Source organism: Cajanus cajan, chromosome 6 (genome assembly GCF_000230855.2).
Source record: "Cajanus cajan strain Asha chromosome 6, NIPB_CcT2T_4, whole genome shotgun sequence".
Classification (NCBI taxonomy): Eukaryota; Viridiplantae; Streptophyta; class Magnoliopsida; order Fabales; family Fabaceae; genus Cajanus; species Cajanus cajan.
The window spans coordinates 48004124-48031164 of record NC_138522.1 but is presented as its reverse complement, the minus strand read 5'-3'; the positions used below and the strand labels follow the sequence as shown (position 1 = coordinate 48031164).

The following is a 27041-nucleotide window of genomic DNA, read 5'->3' as shown; positions in this document are numbered from 1 at the left end:
ATTAGCTATTTATACTATCATTTATCACACCCTGAATTAAAACATATTTTTATATTTTTCGTACGATCTTATGATCCTATATTTTACAATCTTACACGTCTCTCCGAGTCTTACTAGGATGGATCTCTATTTTGACAACATTGCGCACAACAATACATAATTGGTTGCTCACAGTACCTGTTCTTCCATCATGGAGCCAGATGTAGATCCTATTGCTCAGCACAGTGTGTTCAAATTGTTCCATGTCCAGTCCTCACCGCAAAGTTGTTTGCTTAACTTTCTCAGCATCTGCAGATTACAACATAAAAGTCCACTCCGTCAAGGCGTGACATTTATATAGGCACAAAAATGTAACTTCTCAATTGTCAGTCAGGATATCATATCACCATAAAACAACATTGATAAATCCTTGAGTTAATGAAGTTCAGCTTCTTAATATTATTTTTCAAGAAACATCCAACATAAATTGCCATCTTGATTCTACCATTAGACGAAAAGAAAAAAAAAAGCACATATTTGGGATAATGTAAACCTCCCTATAAGAAAATTTGAAATAAATAAGAAATAAACCATTGAATAATTTATCTCCCTTCAAAACAAGAACAAAATCACAGCTTTCTAATTCACTTACCTGCTTTTCAGTATCATCATGGTCAAGATGCGACAAGTAAAAAAGAGTCTCCATCATAATCTGAGTAATTATTCAAACGTCGATTAATCAGAGAACATGATGAATAAATATCTCAAATTTACAATTTTACCATATAGTAAAATACAATATTCAAAAGAAAATAGATTGAAGTTCAAGATAGATTTTATATCTACGAATGAGTATTAGAAATTAAACTCTGGCAAAGATCAAATTTGACCTTATTACCTTGTATTGAACAAGAACATCATGTCTTTCACTGTTTCACGGACTATATTCCCATTCCCATCTGAATGAAAGCACAAGTTTCAGCAATCATAAACCATAATCATGACATAAGAAATAGACAACCAGAAGACATGAATGTGAACATCATCATACCTTAAAATCCTCGGTATCACCAACATATGAGATGTTGACAAGATATTCAAGACCCAAAAAGCAAAGCAGCTTTATTCTCTCGAGTGGATTCCAGAGTTCGAATGTTAACCTGCAAAAACAGAAGGGTATAACCACCCCAATATAAATGTTAACAGACTTGAACACAAATCAAGCAAACTGAAAAACTATGAGCAAGAATTAGAGGAAGAGGTGCTACACAGATGTGAAAAAAAACAAATTGACATCGCAATTCAGTATATAGAAAGTTGGGTCCATTCTCAATCATGCCACACGCATGATCTGGTACACATACACAAGGCAAAAAAAATTCCCAAAAATAGGACACATTATTTCACCTGATCTCATTACATTTCACGAATTTATACTTGCAACATACAATCACAGATAGACATAAAGGAGAGAAAATAAACCTGCCTTGTAGAATAAGGTGAAGAACAGTGCCAAATTCTGTATGAATGCCTAAACACGGGGGAAATTTTGTTAGAGATGCCTCACAAGTAACTTAGAAGTAAGTCAGGATTCAATTTTGCCATATTACAGATACTTACTGGTTCCTCACTTGAACCATGTGAATATGCCTCAAGAAACTGAAGGGCTGCCGCCTGTGAACGTAAAAAATACAGATGCACGCACATAGAAACTAAAAGAAAACACAGCATGCACACACATGGACTCAAAGGCAAACAAAGACACGGAGCACATAGTACAGAAACAGAGCACACAAATGCAGAGCACACAGGCACAATGCCCATAAACATAAACATGAACACACATACACAAACCAACAAGGTCACACTCATACAGAGGGAGTGCGGGAGATACAAACACAAAGATAAAGACACAAACAAACGGCCACAAACACAAACACATCAAAACATAGAGAGAGAAAAAAAACACTCATACAAAATTAGAGACAAACAGAGAGACAAAGATAAATAACACAAAGAAAAAGATAGGGCATACACACAGCTTTTAGAAACCTCCAGTGAGCTCTTAAAATCCGAGGATACTGTCGAAAAACATACCTGCCAACAGAAGCAATGGTACACTATTCAACAATGGTATAACATCGAGCAAATCAATACAAAAACATCCCTTGCATGATATTACTTACAATAACTGCCTTGTTATCTTTACCCTTTGTGATTTCACAGTGATTCAATAAATCACGAATGACCACGACCATAATTATGTTTTCCTGCCACATAAACATGATGCGATTAACAATTGTTTTAAAAAAAATCACAACCGAAAGTAAAACAAAGATACTTGTCGTGTTCTCAATTTTTTTTTTTTTAATTTTCCAAAAACTAAGAAGTTGGGATCTTGAGGCCTTTATCTTCTCTAGTGTTCCTTTTATTAAAACAAAATACAATTAACTAAAATATAAATTTTTAACTGGATTTTAGTGATATTTTTATATGTATTAGCTATTTATACTATCATTTATCACACCCTGAATTAAAACATATTTTTATATTTTTCGTACGATCTTATGATCCTATATTTTACAATCTTATATGTCTCTCCGAATCTTACTAGGATGGATCTCTATTTTGACAACATTGCGCACAACAATACATAATTGGTTGCTCACAGTACCTGTTCTTCCATCATGGAGCCAGATGTAGATCCTATTGCTCAGCACAGTGTGTTCAAATTGTTCCATGTCCAGTCCTCACCGCAAAGTTGTTTGCTTAACTTTCTCAGCATCTGCAGATTACAACATAAAAGTCCACTCCGTCAAGGCGTGACATTTATATAGGCACAAAAATGTAACTTCTCAATTGTCAGTCAGGATATCATATCACCATAAAACAACATTGATAAATCCTTGAGTTAATGAAGTTCAGCTTCTTAATATTATTTTTCAAGAAACATCCAACATAAATTGCCATCTTGATTCTACCATTAGACGAAAAGAAAAAAAAAAGCACATATTTGGGATAATGTAAACCTCCCTATAAGAAAATTTGAAATAAATAAGAAATAAACCATTGAATAATTTATCTCCCTTCAAAACAAGAACAAAATCACAGCTTTCTAATTCACTTACCTGCTTTTCAGTATCATCATGGTCAAGATGCGACAAGTAAAAAAGAGTCTCCATCATAATCTGAGTAATTAATCAAACGTCGATTAATCAGAGAACATGATGAATAAATATCTCAAATTTACAATTTTACCATATAGTAAAATACAATATTCAAAAGAAAATAGATTGAAGTTCAAGATAGATTTTATATATACGAATGAGTATTAGAAATTAAACTCTGGCAAAGATCAAATTTGACCTTATTACCTTGTATTGAACAAGAACATCATGTCTTTCACTGTTTCACGGACTATATTCCCATTCCCATCTGAATGAAAGCACAAGTTTCAGCAATCATAAACCATAATCATGACATAAGAAATAGACAACCAGAAGACATGAATGTGAACATCATCATACCTTAAAATCCTCGGTATCACCAACATATGAGATGTTGACAAGAAATTCAAGACCCAAAAAGCAAAGCAGCTTTCTCCGAGTGGATTCCAGAATTCGAATGTTAACCTGCAAAAACAGAAGGGTATAACCACTCCACTATAAATGTTAACAGACTTGAACACAAATCAAGTAAACTGAAAAACTATGAGCAAGAATTAGAGGAAGAGGTGCTACACAGATGTGAAAAAAAACAAATTGACATCGCAATTCAGTATATAGAAAGGTGGGTCCATTCTCAAACATGCCACACGCATGATCTGGTACACATACACAAGGCATAAAAAATTCCCAAAAATAGGACACATTATTTCACCTGATCTCATTACATTTCACGAATCTATACTTGCAACATACAATCACAGATAGACATAAAGGAGAGAAAATAAACCTGCCTTGTAAAATAAGGTGAAGAACAGTGCCAAATTCTGTATGAATGCCTAAACACGGGGGAAATTTTGTTAGAGATGCCTCACAAGTAACTTAGAAGTAAGTCAGGATTCAATTTTGCCATATTACAGATACTTACTGGTTCCTCACTTGAACCATGTGAATATGCCTCAAGAAACTGAAGGGCTGCTGCCTGTGAACGTAAAAAATACAGATGCACGCACATAGAAACTAAAAGAAAACACAGCATGCACACACATGGACTCAAAGGCAAACAAAGACACGGAGCACATAGTACAGAAACAGAGCACACAAATGCAGAGCACACAGGCACAATGCCCATAAACATAAACATGAACACAAATACACAAACCAACAAGGTCACACTCATACAGAGGGAGTGCGGGAGATACAAACACAAAGATAAAGACACAAACAAACGGCCACAAACACAAACACATCAAAACATAGAGAGAAAAAAAAAACACTCATACAAAATTAGAGACAAACAGAGAGACAAAGATAAATAACACAAAGAAAAAGATAGGGCATACACACAGCTTTTAGAAACCTCCAGTGAGCTCTTAAAATCCGAGGATACTGTCGAAAAACATACCTGCCAACAGAAGCAATGGTACACTATTCAACAATGGTATAACATCGAGCAAATCAATACAAAAACATCCCTTGCATGATATTACTTACAATAACTGCCTTGTTATCTTTACCCTTTGTGATTTCACAGTGATTCAATAAATCACGAATGACCACGACCATAATTATGTTTTCCTGCCACATAAACATGATGCGATTAACAATTGTTTTAAAAAAAATCACAACCGAAAGTAAAACAAAGATACTTGTCGTGTTCTCAAATTTTTTTTTTTTTTTTAATTTTCCAAAAACTAAGAAGTTGGGATCTTGAGGCCTTTATCTTCTCTAGTGTTCCTTTTATTAAAACAAAATACAATTAACTAAAATATAAATTTTTAACTGGATTTTAGTGATATTTTTATATGTATTAGCTATTTATACTATCATTTATCACACCCTGAATTAAAACATATTTTTATATTTTTCGTACGATCTTGTGATCCTATATTTTACAATCTTACACGTCTCTCCGAATCTTACTAGGATGGATCTCTATTTTGACAACATTGCGCACAACAATACATAATTGGTTGCTCACAGTACCTGTTCTTCCATCATGGAGCCAGATGTAGATCCTATTGCTCAGCACAGTGTGTTCAAATTGTTCCATGTCCAGTCCTCACCGCAAAGTTGTTTGCTTAACTTTCTCAGCATCTGCAGATTACAACATAAAAGTCCACTTCGTCAAGGCGTGACATTTATATAGGCACAAAAATGTAACTTCTCAATTGTCAGTCAGGATATCATATCACCATAAAACAACATTGATAAATCCTTGAGTTAATGAAGTTCAGCTTCTTAATATTATTTTTCAAGAAACATCCAACATAAATTGCCATCTTGATTCTACCATTAGACGAAAAGAAAAAAAAAAGCACATATTTGGGATAATGTAAACCTCCCTATAAGAAAATTTGAAATAAATAAGAAATAAACCATTGAATAATTTATCTCCCTTCAAAACAAGAACAAAATCACAGCTTTCTAATTCACTTACCTGCTTTTCAGTATCATCATGGTCAAGATGCGACAAGTAAAAAAGAGTCTCCATCATAATCTGAGTAATTAATCAAACGTCGATTAATCAGAGAACATGATGAATAAATATCTCAAATTTACAATTTTACCATATAGTAAAATACAATATTCAAAAGAAAATAGATTGAAGTTCAAGATAGATTTTATATATACGAATGAGTATTAGAAATTAAACTCTGGCAAAGATCAAATTTGACCTTATTACCTTGTATTGAACAAGAACATCATGTCTTTCACTGTTTCACGGACTATATTCCCATTCCCATCTGAATGAAAGCACAAGTTTCAGCAATCATAAACCATAATCATGACATAAGAAATAGACAACCAGAAGACATGAATGTGAACATCATCATACCTTAAAATCCTCGGTATCACCAACATATGAGATGTTGACAAGAAATTCAAGACCCAAAAAGCAAAGCAGCTTTCTCCGAGTGGATTCCAGAATTCGAATGTTAACCTGCAAAAACAGAAGGGTATAACCACTCCACTATAAATGTTAACAGACTTGAACACAAATCAAGTAAACTGAAAAACTATGAGCAAGAATTAGAGGAAGAGGTGCTACACAGATGTGAAAAAAAACAAATTGACATCGCAATTCAGTATATAGAAAGGTGGGTCCATTCTCAAACATGCCACACGCATGATCTGGTACACATACACAAGGCATAAAAAATTCCCAAAAATAGGACACATTATTTCACCTGATCTCATTACATTTCACGAATCTATACTTGCAACATACAATCACAGATAGACATAAAGGAGAGAAAATAAACCTGCCTTGTAAAATAAGGTGAAGAACAGTGCCAAATTCTGTATGAATGCCTAAACACGGGGGAAATTTTGTTAGAGATGCCTCACAAGTAACTTAGAAGTAAGTCAGGATTCAATTTTGCCATATTACAGATACTTACTGGTTCCTCACTTGAACCATGTGAATATGCCTCAAGAAACTGAAGGGCTGCTGCCTGTGAACGTAAAAAATACAGATGCACGCACATAGAAACTAAAAGAAAACACAGCATGCACACACATGGACTCAAAGGCAAACAAAGACACGGAGCACATAGTACAGAAACAGAGCACACAAATGCAGAGCACACAGGCACAATGCCCATAAACATAAACATGAACACAAATACACAAACCAACAAGGTCACACTCATACAGAGGGAGTGCGGGAGATACAAACACAAAGATAAAGACACAAACAAACGGCCACAAACACAAACACATCAAAACATAGAGAGAAAAAAAAAACACTCATACAAAATTAGAGACAAACAGAGAGACAAAGATAAATAACACAAAGAAAAAGATAGGGCATACACACAGCTTTTAGAAACCTCCAGTGAGCTCTTAAAATCCGAGGATACTGTCGAAAAACATACCTGCCAACAGAAGCAATGGTACACTATTCAACAATGGTATAACATCGAGCAAATCAATACAAAAACATCCCTTGCATGATATTACTTACAATAACTGCCTTGTTATCTTTACCCTTTGTGATTTCACAGTGATTCAATAAATCACGAATGACCACGACCATAATTATGTTTTCCTGCCACATAAACATGATGCGATTAACAATTGTTTTAAAAAAAATCACAACCGAAAGTAAAACAAAGATACTTGTCGTGTTCTCAAATTTTTTTTTTTTTTTTAATTTTCCAAAAACTAAGAAGTTGGGATCTTGAGGCCTTTATCTTCTCTAGTGTTCCTTTTATTAAAACAAAATACAATTAACTAAAATATAAATTTTTAACTGGATTTTAGTGATATTTTTATATGTATTAGCTATTTATACTATCATTTATCACACCCTGAATTAAAACATATTTTTATATTTTTCGTACGATCTTGTGATCCTATATTTTACAATCTTACACGTCTCTCCGAATCTTACTAGGATGGATCTCTATTTTGACAACATTGCGCACAACAATACATAATTGGTTGCTCACAGTACCTGTTCTTCCATCATGGAGCCAGATGTAGATCCTATTGCTCAGCACAGTGTGTTCAAATTGTTCCATGTCCAGTCCTCACCGCAAAGTTGTTTGCTTAACTTTCTCAGCATCTGCAGATTACAACATAAAAGTCCACTTCGTCAAGGCGTGACATTTATATAGGCACAAAAATGTAACTTCTCAATTGTCAGTCAGGATATCATATCACCATAAAACAACATTGATAAATCCTTGAGTTAATGAAGTTCAGCTTCTTAATATTATTTTTCAAGAAACATCCAACATAAATTGCCATCTTGATTCTACCATTAGACGAAAAGAAAAAAAAAAGCACATATTTGGGATAATGTAAACCTCCCTATAAGAAAATTTGAAATAAATAAGAAATAAACCATTGAATAATTTATCTCCCTTCAAAACAAGAACAAAATCACAGCTTTCTAATTCACTTACCTGCTTTTCAGTATCATCATGGTCAAGATGCGACAAGTAAAAAAGAGTCTCCATCATAATCTGAGTAATTAATCAAACGTCGATTAATCAGAGAACATGATGAATAAATATCTCAAATTTACAATTTTACCATATAGTAAAATACAATAGTCAAAAGAAAATAGATTGAAGTTCAAGATAGATTTTATATCTACGAATGAGTATTAGAAATTAAACTCTGGCAAAGATCAAATTTGACCTTATTACCTTGTACTGAACAAGAACATCATGTCTTTCACTGTTTCACGGACTATATTCCCATTCCCATCTGAATGAAAGCACAAGTTTCAGCAATCATAAACCATAATCATGACATAAGAAATACACAACCAGAAGACATGAATGTGAACATCATCATACCTTAAAATCCTCGGTATCACCAACATATGAGATGTTGACAAGATATTCAAGACCCAAAAAGCAAAGCAGCTTTATTCTCTCGAGTGGATTCCAGAGTTCGAATGTTAACCTGCAAAAACAGAAGGGTATAACCACCCCACTATAAATGTTAACAGACTAGAACACAAATCAAGCAAACTGAAAAACTATGAGCAAGAATTAGAGGAAGAGGTGCTACACAGATGTGAAAAAAAACAAATTGACATCGCAATTCAGTATATAGAAAGGTGGGTCCATTCTCAAACATGCCACACGCATGATCTGGTACACATACACAAGGCATAAAAAATTCCCAAAAATAGGACACATTATTTCACCTGATCTCATTACATTTCACGAATTTATACTTGCAACATACAATCACAGATAGACATAAAGGAGAGAAAATAAACCTGCCTTGTAAAATAAGGTGAAGAACAGTGCCAAATTCTGTGTGAATGCCTAAACACGGGGGAAATTTTGTTAGAGATGCCTCACAAGTAACTTAGAAGTAAGTCAGGATTCAATTTTGCCATATTACAGATACTTACTGGTTCCTCACTTGAACCATGTGAATATGCCTCAAGAAACTGAAGGGCTGCCGCCTGTGAACGTAAAAAATACAGATGCACGCACATAGAAACTAAAAGAAAACACAGCATGCACACACATGGACTCAAAGGCAAACAAAGACACGGAGCACATAGTACAGAAACAGAGCACACAAATGCAGAGCACACAGGCACAATGCCCATAAACATAAACATGAACACAAATACACAAACCAACAAGGTCACACTCATACAGAGGGAGTGCGGGAGATACAAACACAAAGATAAAGACACAAACAAACGGCCACAAACACAAACACATCAAAACATAGAGAGAAAAAAAAAACACTCATACAAAATTAGAGACAAACAGAGAGACAAAGATAAATAACACAAAGAAAAAGATAGGGCATACACACAGCTTTTAGAAACCTCCAGTGAGCTCTTAAAATCCGAGGATACTGTCGAAAAACATACCTGCCAACAGAAGCAATGGTACACTATTCAACAATGGTATAACATCGAGCAAATCAATACAAAAACATCCCTTGCATGATATTACTTACAATAACTGCCTTGTTATCTTTACCCTTTGTGATTTCACAGTGATTCAATAAATCACGAATGACCACGACCATAATTATGTTTTCCTGCCACATAAACATGATGCGATTAACAATTGTTTTAAAAAAATCACAACCGAAAGTAAAACAAAGATACTTGTCGTGTTCTCAAATTTTTTTTTTTTTAATTTTCCAAAAACTAAGAAGTTGGGATCTTGAGGCCTTTATCTTCTCTAGTGTTCCTTTTATTAAAACAAAATACAATTAACTAAAATATAAATTTTTAACTGGATTTTAGTGATATTTTTATATGTATTAGCTATTTATACTATCATTTATCACACCCTGAATTAAAACATATTTTTATATTTTTCGTACGATCTTATGATCCTATATTTTACAATCTTACACGTCTCTCCGAATCTTACTAGGATGGATCTCTATTTTGACAACATTGCGCACAACAATACATAATTGGTTGCTCACAGTACCTGTTCTTCCATCATGGAGCCAGATGTAGATCCTATTGCTCAGCACAGTGTGTTCAAATTGTTCCATGTCCAGTCCTCACCGCAAAGTTGTTTGCTTAACTTTCTCAGCATCTGCAGATTACAACATAAAAGTCCACTCCGTCAAGGCGTGACATTTATATAGGCACAAAAATGTAACTTCTCAATTGTCAGTCAGGATATCATATCACCATAAAACAACATTGATAAATCCTTGAGTTAATGAAGTTCAGCTTCTTAATATTATTTTTCAAGAAACATCCAACATAAATTGCCATCTTGATTCTACCATTAGACGAAAAGAAAAAAAAGCACATATTTGGGATAATGTAAACCTCCCTATAAGAAAATTTGAAATAAATAAGAAATAAACCATTGAATAATTTATCTCCCTTCAAAACAAGAACAAAATCACAGCTTTCTAATTCACTTACCTGCTTTTCAGTATCATCATGGTCAAGATGCGACAAGTAAAAAAGAGTCTCCATCATAATCTGAGTAATTAATCAAACGTCGATTAATCAGAGAACATGATGAATAAATATCTCAAATTTACAATTTTACCATATAGTAAAATACAATATTCAAAAGAAAATAGATTGAAGTTCAAGATAGATTTTATATCTACGAATGAGTATTAGAAATTAAACTCTGGCAAAGATCAAATTTGACCTTATTACCTTGTATTGAACAAGAACATCATGTCTTTCACTGTTTCACGGACTATATTCCCATTCCCATCTGAATGAAAGCACAAGTTTCAGCAATCATAAACCATAATCATGACATAAGAAATAGACAACCAGAAGACATGAATGTGAACATCATCATACCTTAAAATCCTCGGTATCACCAACATATGAGATGTTGACAAGATATTCAAGACCCAAAAAGCAAAGCAGCTTTATTCTCTCGAGTGGATTCCAGAGTTCGAATGTTAACCTGCAAAAACAGAAGGGTATAACCACCCCACTATAAATGTTAACAGACTTGAACACAAATCAAGCAAACTGAAAAACTATGAGCAAGAATTAGAGGAAGAGGTGCTACACAGATGTGAAAAAAAACAAATTGACATCGCAATTCAGTATATAGAAAGTTGGGTCCATTCTCAATCATGCCACACGCATGATCTGGTACACATACACAAGGCATAAAAAATTCCCAAAAATAGGACACATTATTTCACCTGATCTCATTACATTTCACGAATTTATACTTGCAACATACAATCACAGATAGACATAAAGGAGAGAAAATAAACCTGCCTTGTAAAATAAGGTGAAGAACAGTGCCAAATTCTGTATGAATGCCTAAACACGGGGGAAATTTTGTTAGAGATGCCTCACAAGTAACTTAGAAGTAAGTCAGGATTCAATTTTGCCATATTACAGATACTTACTGGTTCCTCACTTGAACCATGTGAATATGCCTCAAGAAACTGAAGGGCTGCCGCCTGTGAACGTAAAAAATACAGATGCACGCACATAGAAACTAAAAGAAAACACAGCATGCACACACATGGACTCAAAGGCAAACAAAGACACGGAGCACATAGTACAGAAACAGAGCACACAAATGCAGAGCACACAGGCACAATGCCCATAAACATAAACATGAACACACATACACAAACCAACAAGGTCACACTCATACAGAGGGAGTGCGGGAGATACAAACACAAAGATAAAGACACAAACAAACGGCCACAAACACAAACACATCAAAACATAGAGAGAGAAAAAAACACTCATACAAAATTAGAGACAAACAGAGAGACAAAGATAAATAACACAAAGAAAAAGATAGGGCATACACACAGCTTTTAGAAACCTCCAGTGAGCTCTTAAAATCAGAGGATACTGTCAAAAAACATACCTGCCAACAGAAGCAATGGTACACTATTCAACAATGGTATAACATCGAGCAAATCAATACAAAAACATCCCTTGCATGATATTACTTACAATAACTGCCTTGTTATCTTTACCCTTTGTGATTTCACAGTGATTCAATAAATCACGAATGACCACGACCATAATTATGTTTTCCTGCCACATAAACATGATGCGATTAACAATTGTTTTAAAAAAAATCACAACCGAAAGTAAAACAAAGTTACTTGTCGTGTTCTCAAATTTTTTTTTTTTTTTTAATTTTCCAAACACTAAGAAGTTGGGATCTTGAGGCCTTTATCTTCTCTAGTGTTCCTTTTATTAAAACAAAATACAATTAACTAAAATATAAATTTTTAACTGGATTTTAGTGATATTTTTATATGTATTAGCTATTTATACTATCATTTATCACACCCTGAATTAAAACATATTTTTATATTTTTCGTACGATCTTATGATCCTATATTTTACAATCTTACACGTCTCCCCGAATCTTACTAGGATGGATCTCTATTTTGACAACATTGCACACAACAATACATAATTGGTTGCTCACAGTACCTGTTCTTCCATCATGGAGCCAGATGTAGATCCTATTGCTCAGCACAGTGTGTTCAAATTGTTCCATGTCCAGTCCTCACCGCAAAGTTGTTTGCTTAACTTTCTCAGCATCTGCAGATTACAACATAAAAGTCCACTCCGTCAAGGCGTGACATTTATATAGGCACAAAAATGTAACTTCTCAATTGTCAGTCAGGATATCATATCACCATAAAACAACATTGATAAATCCTTGAGTTAATGAAGTTCAGCTTCTTAATATTATTTTTCAAGAAACATCCAACATAAATTGCCATCTTGATTCTACCATTAGACAAAAAGAAAAAAAAAAAAAGCACAAATTTGGGATAATGTAAACCTCCCTATAAGAAAATTTGAAATAAATAAGAAATAAACCATTGAATAATTTATCTCCCTTCAAAACAAGAACAAAATCACAGCTTTCTAATTCACTTACCTGCTTTTCAATATCATCATGGTCAAGATGCGACAAGTAAAAAAGAGTCTCCATCATAATCTGAGTAATTAATCAAACGTCGATTAATCAGAGAACATGATGAATAAATATCTCAAATTTACAATTTTACCATATAGTAAAATACAATATTCAAAAGAAAATAGATTGAAGTTCAAGATAGATTTTATATCTACGAATGAGTATTAGAAATTAAACTCTGGCAAAGATCAAATTTGACCTTATTACCTTGTATTGAACAAGAACATCATGTCTTTCACTGTTTCACGGACTATATTCCCATTCCCATCTGAATGAAAGCACAAGTTTCAGCAATCATAAACCATAATCATGACATAAGAAATAGACAACCAGAAGACATGAATGTCAACATCATCATACCTTAAAATCCTCGGTATCACCAACATATGAGATGTTGACAAGATATTCAAGACCCAAAAAGCAAAGCAGCTTTATTCTCTCGAGTGGATTCCAGAGTTCGAATGTTAACCTGCAAAAACAGAAGGGTATAACCACCCCACTATAAATGTTAACAGACTTGAACACAAATCAAGCAAACTGAAAAACTATGAGCAAGAATTAGAGGAAGAGGTGTTACACAGATGTGAAAAAAAACAAATTGACATCGCAATTCAGTATATAGAAAGGTGGGTGTCCATTCTCAAACATGCCACACGCATGATCTGGTACACATACACAAGGCATAAAAAATTCCCAAAAATAGGACACATTATTTCACCTGATCTCATTACATTTCACGAATTTATACTTGCAACATACAATCACAGATAGACATAAAGGAGAGAAAATAAACCTGCCTTGTAAAATAAGGTGAAGAACAGTGCCAAATTCTGTATGAATGCCTAAACACGGGGGAAATTTTGTTAGAGATGCCTCACAAGTAACTTAGAAGTAAGTCAGGATTCAATTTTGCAATATTACAGATACTTACTGGTTCCTCACTTGAACCATGTGAATATGCCTCAAGAAACTGAAGGGCTGCCGCCTGTGAACGTAAAAAATACAGATGCACGCACATAGAAACTAAAAGAAAACACAGCATGCACACACATGGACTCAAAGGCAAACAAAGACACGGAGCACATAGTACAGAAACAGAGCACACAAATGCAGAGCACACAGGCACAATGCCCATAAACATAAACATGAACACACATACACAAACCAACAAGGTCACACTCATACAGAGGGAGTGCGGGAGATACAAACACAAAGATAAAGACACAAACAAACGGCCACAAACACAAACACATCAAAACATAGAGAGAAAAAAAAAACACTCATACAAAATTAGAGACAAACAGAGAGACAAAGATAAATAACACAAAGAAAAAGATAGGGCATACACACAGCTTTTAGAAACCTCCAGTGAGCTCTTAAAATCCGAGGATAATGTCAAAAAACATACCTGCCAACAGAAGCAATGGTACACTATTCAACAATGGTATAACATCGAGCAAATCAATACAAAAACATCCCTTGCATGATATTACTTACAATAACTGCCTTGTTATCTTTACCCTTTGTGATTTCACAGTGATTCAATAAATCACGAATGACCACGACCATAATTATGTTTTCCTGCCACATAAACATGATGCGATTAACAATTGTTTTAAAAAAAATCACAACCGAAAGTAAAACAAAGACACTTGTCGTGTTCTCAAATTTTTTTTTTTTTTTAATTTTCCAAAAACTAAGAAGTTGGGATCTTGAGGCCTTTATCTTCTCTAGTGTTCCTTTTATTAAAACAAAATACAATTAACTAAAATATAAATTTTTAACTGGATTTTAGTGATATTTTTATATGTATTAGCTATTTATACTATCATTTATCACACCCTGAATTAAAACATTTTTATATTTTTCGTACGATCTTATGATCCTATATTTTACAATCTTACACGTCTCCCCGAATCTTACTAGGATGGATCTCTATTTTGACAACATTGCACACAACAATACATAATTGGTTGCTCACAGTACCTGTTCTTCCATCATGGAGCCAGATGTAGATCCTATTGCTCAGCACAGTGTGTTCAAATTGTTCCATGTCCAGTCCTCACCGCAAAGTTGTTTGCTTAACTTTCTCAGCATCTGCAGATTACAACATAAAAGTCCACTCCGTCAAGGCGTGACATTTATATAGGCACAAAAATGTAACTTCTCAATTGTCAGTCAGGATATCATATCACCATAAAACAACATTGATAAATCCTTGAGTTAATGAAGTTCAGCTTCTTAATATTATTTTTCAAGAAACATCCAACATAAATTGCCATCTTGATTCTACCATTAGACAAAAAGAAAGAAAAAAAAAAGCACATATTTGGGATAATGTAAACCTCCCTATAAGAAAATTTGAAATAAATAAGAAATAAACCATTGAATAATTTATCTCCCTTCAAAACAAGAACAAAATCACAGCTTTCTAATTCACTTACCTGCTTTTCAGTATCATCATGGTCAAGATGCGACAAGTAAAAAAGAGTCTCCATCATAATCTGAGTAATTAATCAAACGTCGATTAATCAGAGAACATGATGAATAAATATCTCAAATTTACAATTTTACCATATAGTAAAATACAATATTCAAAAGAAAATAGATTGAAGTTCAAGATAGATTTTATATCTACGAATGAGTATTAGAAATTAAACTCTGGCAAAGATCAAATTTGACCTTATTACCTTGTATTGAACAAGAACATCATGTCTTTCACTGTTTCACGGACTATATTCCCATTCCCATCTGAATGAAAGCACAAGTTTCAGCAATCATAAACCATAATCATGACATAAGAAATAGACAACCAGAAGACATGAATGTGAACATCATCATACCTTAAAATCCTCGGTATCACCAACATATGAGATGTTGACAAGATATTCAAGACCCAAAAAGCAAAGCAGCTTTATTCTCTCGAGTGGATTCCAGAGTTCGAATGTTAACCTGCAAAAACAGAAGGGTATAACCACCCCACTATAAATGTTAACAGACTTGAACACAAATCAAGCAAACTGAAAAACTATGAGCAAGAATTAGAGGAAGAGGTGCTACACAGATGTGAAAAAAAACAAATTGACATCGCAATTCAGTATATAGAAAGTTGGGTCCATTCTCAATCATGCCACACGCATGATCTGGTACACATACACAAGGCATAAAAAATTCCCAAAAATAGGACACATTATTTCACCTGATCTCATTACATTTCACGAATTTATACTTGCAACATACAATCACAGATAGACATAAAGGAGAGAAAATAAACCTGCCTTGTAAAATAAGGTGAAGAACAGTGCCAAATTCTGTATGAATGCCTAAACACGGGGGAAATTTTGTTAGAGATGCCTCACAAGTAACTTAGAAGTAAGTCAGGATTCAATTTTGCAATATTACAGATACTTACTGGTTCCTCACTTGAACCATGTGAATATGCCTCAAGAAACTGAAGGGCTGCCGCCTGTGAACGTAAAAAATACAGATGCACGCACATAGAAACTAAAAGAAAACACAGCATGCACACACATGGACTCAAAGGCAAACAAAGACACGGAGCACATAGTACAGAAACAGAGCACACAAATGCAGAGCACACAGGCACAATGCCCATAAACATAAACATGAACACACATACACAAACCAACAAGGTCACACTCATACAGAGGGAGTGCGGGAGATACAAACACAAAGATAAAGACACAAACAAACGGCCACAAACACAAACACATCAAAACATAGAGAGAAAAAAAAAACACTCATACAAAATTAGAGACAAACAGAGAGACAAAGATAAATAACACAAAGAAAAAGATAGGGCATACACACAGCTTTTAGAAACCTCCAGTGAGCTCTTAAAATCCGAGGATACTGTCGAAAAACATACCTGCCAACAGAAGCAATGGTACACTATTCAACAATGGTATAACATCGAGCAAATCAATACAAAAACATCCCTTGCATGATATTACTTACAATAACTGCCTTGTTATCTTTACCCTTTGTGATTTCACAGTGATTCAATAAATCACGAATGACCACGACCATAATTATGTTTTCCTGCCACATAAACATGATGCGATTAACAATTGTTTTAAAAAAAATCACAACCGAAAGTAAAACAAAGATACTTGTCGTGTTCTCAAATTTTTTTTTTTTAATTTTCCAAAAACTAAGAAGTTGGGATCTTGAGGCCTTTATCTTCTCTAGTGTTCCTTTTATTAAAACAAAATACAATTAATTAAAATATAAATTTTTAACTGGATTTTAGTGATATTTTTATATGTATTAGCTATTTATACTATCATTTATCACACCCTGAATTAAAACATATTTTTATATTTTTCGTACGATCTTATGATCCTATATTTTACAATCTTACACGTCTCTCCGAATCTTACTAGGATGGATCTCTATTTTGACAACATTGCACACAACAATACATAATTGGTTGCTCACAGTACCTGTTCTTCCATCATGGAGCCAGATGTAGATCCTATTGCTTAGCACAGTGTGTTCAAATTGTTCCATGTCCAGTCCTCACCGCAAAGTTGTTTGCTTAACTTTCTCAGCATCTGCAGATTACAACATAAATGTCCACTCCGTCAAGGCGTGACATTTATATAGGCACAAAAATGTAACTTCTCAATTGTCAGTCAGGATATCATATCACCATAAAACAACATTGATAAATCCTTGAGTTAATGAAGTTCAGCTTCTTAATATTATTTTTCAAGAAACATCCAACATAAATTGCCATCTTGATTCTACCATTAGACGAAAAGAAAAAAAAAAGCACATATTTGGGATAATGTAAACCTCCCTATAAGAAAATTTGAAATAAATAAGAAATAAACCATTGAATAATTTATCTCCCTTCAAAACAAGAACAAAATCACAGCTTTCTAATTCACTTACCTGCTTTTAAGTATCATCATGGTCAAGATGCGACAAGTAAAAAAGAGTCTCCATCATAATCTGAGTAATTAATCAAACGTCGATTAATCAGAGAACATGATAAATAAATATCTCAAATTTACAATTTTACCATATAGTAAAATACAATATTCAAAAGAAAATAGATTGAAGTTCAAGATAGATTTTATATCTACGAATGAGTATTAGAAATTAAACTCTGGCAAAGATCAAATTTGACCTTATTACCTTGTATTGAACAAGAACATCATGTCTTTCACTGTTTCACGGACTATATTCCCATTCCCATCTGAATGAAAGCACAAGTTTCAGCAATCATAAACCATAATCATGACATAAGAAATAGACAACCAGAAGACATGAATGTGAACATCATCATACCTTAAAATCCTCGGTATCACCAACATATGAGATGTTGACAAGATATTCAAGACCCAAAAAGCAAAGCAGCTTTATTCTCTCGAGTGGATTCCAGAGTTCGAATGTTAACCTGCAAAAACAGAAGGGTATAACCACCCCACTATAAATGTTAACAGACTTGAACACAAATCAAGCAAACTGAAAAACTATGAGCAAGAATTAGAGGAAGAGGTGCTACACAGATGTGAAAAAAAACAAATTGACATCGCAATTCAGTATATAGAAAGTTGGGTCCATTCTCAATCATGCCACACGCATGATCTGGTACACACACACAAGGCATAAAAAATTCCCAAAAATAGGACACATTATTTCACCTGATCTCATTACATTTCACGAATTTATACTTGCAACATACAATCACAGATAGACATAAAGGAGAGAAAATAAACCTGCCTTGTAAAATAAGGTGAAGAACAGTGCCAAATTCTGTATGAATGCCTAAACACGGGGGAAATTTTGTTAGAGATGCCTCACAAGTAACTTAGAAGTAAGTCAGGATTCAATTTTGCCATATTACAGATACTTACTGGTTCCTCACTTGAACCATGTGAATATGCCTCAAGAAACTGAAGGGCTGCCGCCTGTGAACGTAAAAAATACAGATGCACGCACATAGAAACTAAAAGAAAACACAGCATGCACACACATGGACTCAAAGGCAAACAAAGACACGGAGCACATAGTACAGAAACAGAGCACACAAATGCAGAGCACACAGGCACAATGCCCATAAACATAAACATGAACACACATACACAAACCAACAAGGTCACACTCATACAGAGGGAGTGCGGGAGATACAAACACAAAGATAAAGACACAAACAAACGGCCACAAACACAAACACATCAAAACAAAGAGAGAAAAAAAAAACACTCATACAAAATTAGAGACAAACAGAGAGACAAAGATAAATAACACAAAGAAAAAGATAGGGCATACACACAGCTTTTAGAAACCTCCAGTGAGCTCTTAAAATCCGAGGATACTGTCGAAAAACATACCTGCCAACAGAAGCAATGGTACACTATTCAACAATGGTATAACATCGAGCAAATCAATACAAAAACATGCCTTGCATGATATTACTTACAATAACTGCCTTGTTATCTTTACCCTTTGTGATTTCACAGTGATTCAATAAATCACGAATGACCACGACCATAATTATGTTTTCCTGCCACATAAACATGATGCGATTAACAATTGTTTTAAAAAAAATCACAACCGAAAGTAAAACAAAGATACTTGTCGTGTTCTCAAATTTTTTTTTTTTTTTAATTTTCCAAAAACTAAGAAGTTGGGATCTTGAGGCCTTTATCTTCTCTAGTGTTCCTTTTATTAAAACAAAATACAATTAACTAAAATATAAATTTTTAACTGGATTTTAGTGATATTTTTATATGTATTAGCTATTTATACTATCATTTATCACACCCTGAATTAAAACATATTTTTATATTTTTCGTACGATCTTATGATCCTATATTTTACAATCTTACACGTCTCTCCGAATCTTACTAGGATGGATCTCTATTTTGACAACATTGCACACAACAATACATAATTGGTTGCTCACAGTACCTGTTCTTCCATCATGGAGCCAGATGTAGATCCTATTGCTCAGCACAGTGTGTTCAAATTGTTCCATGTCCAGTCCTCACCGCAAAGTTGTTTGCTTAACTTTCTCAGCATCTGCAGATTACAACATAAAAGTCCACTCCGTCAAGGCGTGACATTTATATAGGCACAAAAATGTAACTTCTCAATTGTCAGTCAGGATATCATATCACCATAAAACAACATTGATAAATCCTTGAGTTAATGAAGTTCAGCTTCTTAATATTATTTTTCAAGAAACATCCAACATAAATTGCCATCTTGATTCTACCATTAGACGAAAAGAAAAAAAAAAAAGCACATATTTGGGATAATGTAAACCTCCCTATAAGAAAATTTGAAATAAATAAGAAATAAACCATTGAATAATTTATCTCCCTTCAAAACAAGAACAAAATCACAGCTTTCTAATTCACTTACCTGCTTTTCAGTATCATCATGGTCAAGATGCGACAAGTAAAAAAGAGTCTCCATCATAATCTGAGTAATTAATCAAACGTCGATTAATCAGAGAACATGATGAATAAATATCTCAAATTTACAATTTTACCATATAGTAAAATACAATATTCAAAAGAAAATAGATTGAAGTTCAAGATAGATTTTATATCTACGAATGAGTATTAGAAATTAAACTCTGGCAAAGATCAAATTTGACCTTATTACCTTGTATTGAACAAGAACATCATGTCTTTCACTGTTTCACGGACTATATTCCCATTCCCATCTGAATGAAAGCACAAGTTTCAGCAATCATAAACCATAATCATGACATAAGAAATAGACAACCAGAAGACATGAATGTGAACATCATCATACCTTAAAATCCTCGGTATCACCAACATATGAGATGTTGACAAGATATTCAAGACCCAAAAAGCAAAGCAGCTTTATTCTCTCGAGTGGTGGATTCCAGAGTTCGAATGTTAACCTGCAAAAACAGAAGGGTATAACCACCCCACTATAAATGTTAACAGACTTGAACACAAATCAAGCAAACTGAAAAACTATGAGCAAGAATTAGAGGAAGAGGTGCTACACAGATGTGAAAAAAAACAAATTGACATCGCAATTCAGTATATAGAAAGTTGGGTCCATTCTCAATCATGCCACACGCATGATCTGGTACACATACACAAGGCATAAAAAATTCCCAAAAATAGGACACATTATTTCACCTGATCTCATTACATTTCACGAATTTATACTTGCAACATACAATCACAGATAGACATAAAGGAGAGAAAATAAACCTGCCTTGTAAAATAAGGTGAAGAACAGTGCCAAATTCTGTATGAATGCCTAAACACGGGGGAAATTTTGTTAGAGATGCCTCACAAGTAACTTAGAAGTAAGTCAGGATTCAATTTTGCAATATTACAGATACTTACTGGTTCCTCACTTGAACCATGTGAATATGCCTCAAGAAACTGAAGGGCTGCCGCCTGTGAACGTAAAAAATACAGATGCACGCACATAGAAACTAAAAGAAAACACAGCATGCACACACATGGACTCAAAGGCAAACAAAGACACGGAGCACATAGTACAGAAACAGAGCACACAAATGCAGAGCACACAGGCACAATGCCCATAAACATAAACATGAACACACATACACAAACCAACAAGGTCACACTCATACAGAGGGAGTGCGGGAGATACAAACACAAAGATAAAGACACAAACAAACGGCCACAAACACAAACACATCAAAACATAGAGAGAGAAAAAAAACACTGATACAAAATTAGAGACAAACAGAGAGACAAAGATAAATAACACAAAGAAAAAGATAGGGCATACACACAGCTTTTAGAAACCTCCAGTGAGCTCTTAAAATCCGAGGATACTGTCAAAAAACATACCTGCCAACAGAAGCAATGGTACACTATTCAACAATGGTATAACATCGAGCAAATCAATACAAAAACATCCCTTGCATGATATTACTTACAATAACTGCCTTGTTATCTTTACCCTTTGTGATTTCACAGTGATTCAATAAATCACGAATGACCACGACCATAATTATGTTTTCCTGCCACATAAACATGATGCGATTAACAATTGTTTTAAAAAAAATCCTAACCGAAAGTAAAACAAAGATACTTGTCGTGTTCTCAAATTTTTTTTTTTTTTAATTTTCCAAAAACTAAGAAGTTGGGATCTTGAGGCCTTTATCTTCTCTAGTGTTCCTTTTATTAAAACAAAATACAATTAACTAAAATATAAATTTTTAACTGGATTTTAGTGATATTTTTATATGTATTAGCTATTTATACTATCATTTATCACACCCTGAATTAAAACATATTTTTATATTTTTCGTACGATCTTATGATCCTATATTTTACAATCTTACACGTCTCCCCGAATCTTACTAGGATGGATCTCTATATTGACAACATTGCACACAACAATACATAATTGGTTGCTCACAGTACCTGTTCTTCCATCATGGAGCCAGATGTAGATCCTATTGCTCAGCACAGTGTGTTCAAATTGTTCCATGTCCAGTCCTCACCGCAAAGTTGTTTGCTTAACTTTCTCAGCATCTGCAGATTACAACATAAAAGTCCACTCCGTCAAGGCGTGACATTTATATAGGCACAAAAATGTAACTTCTCAATTGTCAGTCAGGATATCATATCACCATAAAACAACATTGATAAATCCTTAAGTTAATGAAGTTCAGCTTCTTAATATTATTTTTCAAGAAACATCCAACATAAATTGCCATCTTGATTCTACCATTAGACGAAAAGAAAAAAAAAAGCACATATTTGGGATAATGTAAACCTCCCTATAAGAAAATTTGAAATAAATAAGAAATAAACCATTGAATAATTTATCTCCCTTCAAAACAAGAACAAAATCACAGCTTTCTAATTCACTTACCTGCTTTTCAGTATCATCATGGTCAAGATGCGACAAGTAAAAAAGAGTCTCCATCATAATCTGAGTAATTAATCAAACGTCGATTAATCAGAGAACATGATGAATAAATATCTCAAATTTACAATTTTACCATATAGTAAAATACAATATTCAAAAGAAAATAGATTGAAGTTCAAGATAGATTTTATATCTACGAATGAGTATTAGAAATTAAACTCTGGCAAAGATCAAAATTGACCTTATTACCTTGTATTGAACAAGAACATCATGTCTTTCACTGTTTCACGGACTATATTCCCATTCCCATCTGAATGAAAGCACAAGTTTCAGCAATCATAAACCATAATCATGACATAAGAAATAGACAACCAGAAGACATGAATGTGAACATCATCATACCTCAAAATCCTCGGTATCACCAACATATGAGATGTTGACAAGATATTCAAGACCCAAAAAGCAAAGCAGCTTTATTCTCTCGAGTGGATTCCAGAGTTCGAATGTTAACCTGCAAAAACAGAAGGGTATAACCACCCCACTATAAATGTTAACAGACTTGAACACAAATCAAGCAAACTGAAAAACTATGAGCAAGAATTAGAGGAAGAGGTGCTACACAGATGTGAAAAAAAACAAATTGACATCGCAATTCAGTATATAGAAAGTTGGGTCCATTCTCAATCATGCCACACGCATGATCTGGTACACACACACAAGGCATAAAAAATTCCCAAAAATAGGACACATTATTTCACCTGATCTCATTACATTTCACGAATTTATACTTGCAACATACAATCACAGATAGACATAAAGGAGAGAAAATAAACCTGCCTTGTAAAATAAGGTGAAGAACAGTGCCAAATTCTGTATGAATGCCTAAACACGGGGGAAATTTTGTTAGAGATGCCTCACAAGTAACTTAGAAGTAAGTCAGGATTCAATTTTGCCATATTACAGATACTTACTGGTTCCTCACTTGAACCATGTGAATATGCCTCAAGAAACTGAAGGGCTGCCGCCTGTGAACGTAAAAAATACAGATGCACGCACATAGAAACTAAAAGAAAACACAGCATGCACACACATGGACTCAAAGGCAAACAAAGACACGGAGCACATAGTACAGAAACAGAGCACACAAATGCAGAGCACACAGGCACAATGCCCATAAACATAAACATGAACACACATACACAAACCAACAAGGTCACACTCATACAGAGGGAGTGCGGGAGATACAAACACAAAGATAAAGACACAAACAAACGGCCACAAACACAAACACATCAAAACATAGAGAGAGAAAAAAAACACTGATACAAAATTAGAGACAAACAGAGAGACAAAGATAAATAACACAAAGAAAAAGATAGGGCATACACACAGCTTTTAGAAACCTCCAGTGAGCTCTTAAAATCCGAGGATACTGTCAAAAAACATACCTGCCAACAGAAGCAATGGTACACTATTCAACAATGGTATAACATCGAGCAAATCAATACAAAAACATCCCTTGCATGATATTACTTACAATAACTGCCTTGTTATCTTTACCCTTTGTGATTTCACAGTGATTCAATAAATCACGAATGACCACGACCATAATTATGTTTTCCTGCCACATAAACATGATGCGATTAACAATTGTTTTAAAAAAAATCCTAACCGAAAGTAAAACAAAGATACTTGTCGTGTTCTCAAATTTTTTTTTTTTTAATTTTCCAAAAACTAAGAAGTTGGGATCTTGAGGCCTTTATCTTCTCTAGTGTTCCTTTTATTAAAACAAAATACAATTAACTAAAATATAAATTTTTAACTGGATTTTAGTGATATTTTTATATGTATTAGCTATTTATACTATCATTTATCACACCCTGAATTAAAACATATTTTTATATTTTTCGTACGATCTTATGATCCTATATTTTACAATCTTACACGTCTCCCCGAATCTTACTAGGATGGATCTCTATTTTGACAACATTGCACACAACAATACATAATTGGTTGCTCACAGTACCTGTTCTTCCATCATGGAGCCAGATGTAGATCCTATTGCTCAGCACAGTGTGTTCAAATTGTTCCATGTCCAGTCCTCACCGCAAAGTTGTTTGCTTAACTTTCTCAGCATCTGCAGATTACAACATAAAAGTCCACTCCGTCAAGGCGTGACATTTATATAAGCACAAAAATGTAACTTCTCAATTGTCAGTCAGGATATCATATCACCATAAAACAACATTGATAAATCCTTAAGTTAATGAAGTTCAGCTTCTTAATATTATTTTTCAAGAAACATCCAACATAAATTGCCATCTTGATTCTACCATTAGACAAAAAGAAAAAAAAAAAGCACATATTTGGGATAATGTAAACCTCCCTATAAGAAAATTTGAAATAAATAAGAAATAAACCATTGAATAATTTATCTCCCTTCAAAACAAGAACAAAATCACAGCTTTCTAATTCACTTACCTGCTTTTCAGTATCATCATGGTCAAGATGCGACAAGTAAAAAAGAGTCTCCATCATAATCTGAGTAATTAATCAAACGTCGATTAATCAGAGAACATGATGAATAAATATCTCAAATTTACAATTTTACCATATAGTAAAATACAATATTCAAAAGAAAATAGATTGAAGTTCAAGATAGATTTTATATCTACGAATGAGTATTAGAAATTAAACTCTGGCAAAGATCAAAATTGACCATATTACCTTGTATTGAACAAGAACATCATGTCTTTCACTGTTTCACGGACTATATTCCCATTCCCATCTGAATGAAAGCACAAGTTTCAGCAATCATAAACCATAATCATGACATAAGAAATAGACAACCAGAAGACATGAATGTGAACATCATCATACCTCAAAATCCTCGGTATCACCAACATATGAGATGTTGACAAGATATTCAAGACCCAAAAAGCAAAGCAGCTTTATTCTCTCGAGTGGATTCCAGAGTTCGAATGTTAACCTGCAAAAACAGAAGGGTATAACCACCCCACTATAAATGTTAACAGACTTGAACACAAATCAAGCAAACTGAAAAACTATGAGCAAGAATTAGAGGAAGAGGTGCTACACAGATGTGAAAAAAAACAAATTGACATCGCAATTCAGTATATAGAAAGTTGGGTCCATTCTCAATCATGCCACACGCATGATCTGGTACACATACACAAGGCATAAAAAATTCCCAAAAATAGGACACATTATTTCACCTGATCTCATTACATTTCACGAATTTATACTTGCAACATACAATCACAGATAGACATAAAGGAGAGAAAATAAACCTGCCTTGTAAAATAAGGTGAAGAACAGTGCCAAATTCTGTATGAATGCCTAAACACGGGGGAAATTTTGTTAGAGATGCCTCACAAGTAACTTAGAAGTAAGTCAGGATTCAATTTTGCAATATTACAGATACTTACTGGTTCCTCACTTGAACCATGTGAATATGCCTCAAGAAACTGAAGGGCTGCCGCCTGTGAACGTAAAAAATACAGATGCACGCACATAGAAACTAAAAGAAAACACAGCATGCACACACATGGACTCAAAGGCAAACAAAGACACGGAGCACATAGTACAGAAACAGAGCACACAAATGCAGAGCACACAGGCACAATGCCCATAAACATAAACATGAACACACATACACAAACCAACAAGGTCACACTCATACAGAGGGAGTGCGGGAGATACAAACACAAAGATAAAGACACAAACAAACGGCCACAAACACAAACACATCAAAACATAGAGAGAAAAAAAAAACACTCATACAAAATTAGAGACAAACAGAGAGACAAAGATAAATAACACAAAGAAAAAGATAGGGCATACACACAGCTTTTAGAAACCTCCAGTGAGCTCTTAAAATCCGAGGATACTGTCAAAAAACATACCTGCCAACAGAAGCAATGGTACACTATTCAACAATGGTATAACATCGAGCAAATCAATACAAAAACATCCCTTGCATGATATTACTTACAATAACTGCCTTGTTATCTTTACCCTTTGTGATTTCACAGTGATTCAATAAATCACGAATGACCACGACCATAATTATGTTTTCCTGCCACAT

At 34.0% G+C, this 27041-nt stretch overlaps 3 long non-coding RNA genes across 4 annotated transcripts; all 3 read right to left on the bottom strand.

Moving 5' to 3' along the window:
• Positions 1 to 176: 176 nt before the first annotated feature.
• On the bottom strand, positions 177 to 2285 carry LOC145959120 (uncharacterized). Its single transcript, XR_014434844.1, has 3 exons — positions 1031 to 2285; positions 878 to 938; positions 177 to 691 (listed from the first exon to the last, which is right to left on the bottom strand). It is a non-coding gene; the product is annotated as an uncharacterized LOC145959120 (long non-coding RNA).
• A 367-nt stretch (positions 2286 to 2652) lies between these two features.
• Positions 2653 to 9736, bottom strand: LOC145959118 (uncharacterized). Of its 2 annotated transcripts, XR_014434842.1 has the most exons (5): positions 9028 to 9735; positions 5983 to 8938; positions 5830 to 5890; positions 3507 to 5643; positions 2653 to 3414 (listed from the first exon to the last, which is right to left on the bottom strand). It is a non-coding gene; the product is annotated as an uncharacterized LOC145959118 (long non-coding RNA). The 2 variants fall into 2 exon arrangements; XR_014434841.1 differs by having other exon boundaries at positions 3507 to 5890; positions 9028 to 9736.
• A 344-nt stretch (positions 9737 to 10080) lies between these two features.
• LOC145959117 (uncharacterized) lies at positions 10081 to 27035 on the bottom strand. Its single transcript, XR_014434840.1, has 12 exons — positions 26949 to 27035; positions 25814 to 26859; positions 24960 to 25721; positions 24471 to 24554; positions 23336 to 24381; positions 22483 to 23243; positions 21993 to 22076; positions 14552 to 21903; positions 13016 to 14462; positions 12067 to 12669; positions 10780 to 11977; positions 10081 to 10593 (listed from the first exon to the last, which is right to left on the bottom strand). It is a non-coding gene; the product is annotated as an uncharacterized LOC145959117 (long non-coding RNA).
• Positions 27036 to 27041: the final 6 nt, after the last annotated feature.